Source organism: Bos indicus, chromosome 7 (genome assembly GCF_029378745.1).
Source record: "Bos indicus isolate NIAB-ARS_2022 breed Sahiwal x Tharparkar chromosome 7, NIAB-ARS_B.indTharparkar_mat_pri_1.0, whole genome shotgun sequence".
Lineage (NCBI taxonomy): Eukaryota > Metazoa > Chordata > Mammalia > Artiodactyla > Bovidae > Bos > Bos indicus.
The window spans coordinates 36,954,589-36,957,367 of NC_091766.1; the positions used below are offsets into that span (position 1 = coordinate 36,954,589).

At 38.5% G+C, this 2,779-nt stretch overlaps 1 non-coding gene across 1 annotated transcript; it reads left to right on the forward strand.

The window, feature by feature from the left end:
• Positions 1–1,627: 1,627 nt before the first annotated feature.
• TRNAC-ACA (transfer RNA cysteine (anticodon ACA)) lies at positions 1,628–1,700 on the forward strand. Its single transcript has one exon. It is a non-coding gene; the product is annotated as a tRNA-Cys (tRNA).
• The last annotated feature ends 1,079 nt before the right edge of the window (positions 1,701–2,779 follow it).

The window sequence follows — 2,779 nt, forward strand, 5'->3', positions numbered from 1 at the left end:
ATCATGTGCCTGCTGAGGCTGCTGATTTTCAACACCTCCTAAAAGGAGTTCAGGGTAAAGAGCAGAAGTGAGGCACTCTGTCGTGCTCAGGAGGTGGGTGGGGAACTGGAAGAACAGGTCTTCAGATAGTTAGACATTTTCAGGAGTCCATTTTATGAGTCCAATTCTTATATCTTCTCATATCTAGAAAAGCACTAAAATCCTTTATAGTGATGACTGTTCTTACAACTGGCAGAAACCTCCCGTGAACAAAAAACAAATCTGTGCTTGATTGCATGTACTCTCCCTTCACTAAAAGCATATATACTGACTTTCCCTCCTGCCTCTTTGAAGTAGTTTCTCAGAGCTATCTGAAATGCTGACTCCCAGGCTGTAAGTCTTCATTTTACCAAAATAAAACTTAACTTGCAACTCTCACATTGTGCTTTTTTTTTAAGTTGACATATATAACTTAAATGCCATTATACTTCACATACACCCTTAGGTGAACAAAGAGGGTGTGTGTATGTGTGTGTGTAAAATAAATTGTAGTATATTTACCCAATATAATGCTATTGCCAAGTATAAGTAAATGAACTACCACTATATCCAAAGGCTAGATGAATCTCAAACACAATTAAGTAAACACAGTAAAAGAAACTGACACAGAGTGCACAGTATGTGATTCACTTTTACAACATTTTAAAAACAATATTATTTTATGTTTTCGGTAATCAAGAGAGGAAGAGGAATACAAGGAAATAATATTTATGTTTTTATTCGAAGCAACTAATTCCCCTGATTTTTCTTCAGCCCAATTTGTACTCTTCTCTGTAACTGAAATTGTCTCCTGGCTTGATTGGCAAAGGTTCTCCAGGAATGTGGGACAGAAGAGAATGGGAGTAGAGCATGAACTCAGGCCCAGAGTAGAAAGCGTAGTTCATTCCTGGAGTACTTATTTGCATTCAGCTTAGAGGCCAGGCTGTCAGCATTCCAACAGAAACAATTCCATGCCCCTGCCCCTCCTCCCCCCAAGTCCAGTCTTATCCTGGAATCCTCTCTGAATTACTCCTTTCCCTTCCTGCTGCCCTTACTCTGCACCAGGGAGAGCTGCATAGTTTTGATGGGACAGGTGATTTCATTACTGCATTTAGTTTGTAAAAGGCTTTGCAGTATGTGGGGTTGAAAAGCACTTTGGAAATATATGTGATTATTGTTGCATTAGAAGTAAACCCAGGATAAGAAAAAAATCCATTAACAAGTGTTTCTGCTAAACGTTTTCTCAGGTGGCCATTCAAAATACATTTGAAGATGCAAAACAGAGGAGGCCCAATTACATCTTCCCCATAAGAAACACTTGAAGCATCCAACAAGTGCTAATCACAGAAAGCCATCAGAGAACTGCAATTTCTAACACAAGCCAAAAAGCAAATTCCTTCCTCACAGGCAACAGCCTAAGACTTACTTAAAACACACCATTTTAGAGACTTCCATTTTAGAGACCTTTGCCTGGGTAAATAAGTTGCCTATATTTACCCAAGTAAAGGTCATAATAACCACTTGATCTTACAGTGGGCACCAGCCTAGGAGATTTGAAAAGACTGGAGTTTTATATCACTCTTTTAAACATAACATTAGGTCAAAGGCTTCCCTGGTGGCTCAGACGGTAAAGCGTCTGCCTACAATGCAGGAGACCCGGGTTCGATTCCTGGGTCAGGAAGATCCTCTGGAGAAGGCAATGGCACCCCACTCCAGTACTCTTGCCTGGAAAACCCCATGGACGGAGGAGCCTGGTAGGCTACAGTCTATGGGGTTGCAAAGAGTCGGACACGACTGAGCGACTTTACCTCACTTTTCCCTTTAGGTCAAAGCCCAGGGTTGAGATGATAGTAGAAAATGCGGTGTCCATTTTAACATTAACCAGATTTCTTATTTTGTTAAAAATTCTTTCGATTTTCTAAATAATATATAATCTCAGCCTTTGCATATGGCTGAAGTTTCACTTTTCAGCTAAAAAGTGAGATGACATCTATAAGCCACTTAAGCCACTGAGCACATAATATGCACCCAATGAATGTTACTTTTCTTTCCTTTTCCTTGAGGGCTTATCTTGTTCTCTCAAATTCTTTTAATCCAGTTTGAAAAAGAAAAACAGAAATAACAACAAGAAGTGCCATTCAGTTGGTGTTTAGTGTATATCGTCATCATGGAAACCAATGTACATTACACATGCTCTAATTTGTACAACTCTGTGGCACAGATCCTATGATTATCCTCATGTTACATATGAGCTTAGGGAAATTGCCCACAAATTTAGATAGCAAGTTTTAAAAAGGTGGATTACCTCCTCTCCCAAACTAGTCAAAAAGGAACATCCAGAGATTTCTGTGGACACACTGTAACAAATTTGCAAGACTGAAGACTGATGGTTCTAAACCACACACTCTTTTCTTCAAATTTTTATTTTATATTGAAGTATAGTTGATTTATAATGTTGTATTAGTTTCAGATTACAACAGTGATTCACATATATATTATATATATTCTTTTTCAGCTTCTTTTCCCATGTGTTAAGATTATATAATAATGATATATATTATATAATATATATACATATCCTTTTTCAGATTATTTCCCCATATAGGTTAATATTTCCTGTGGTCATGTATGGATGTGAGAGTTGGACTGTGAAGAAGGCTGAGCACCGAAGAATTGATGCTTTTGAACTGTGGTGTTGGAGAAGACTCTTGGGAGTCCCTTGGACTGCAAGGAGATCCAACCAGCCCATTTTGAAGGAGAT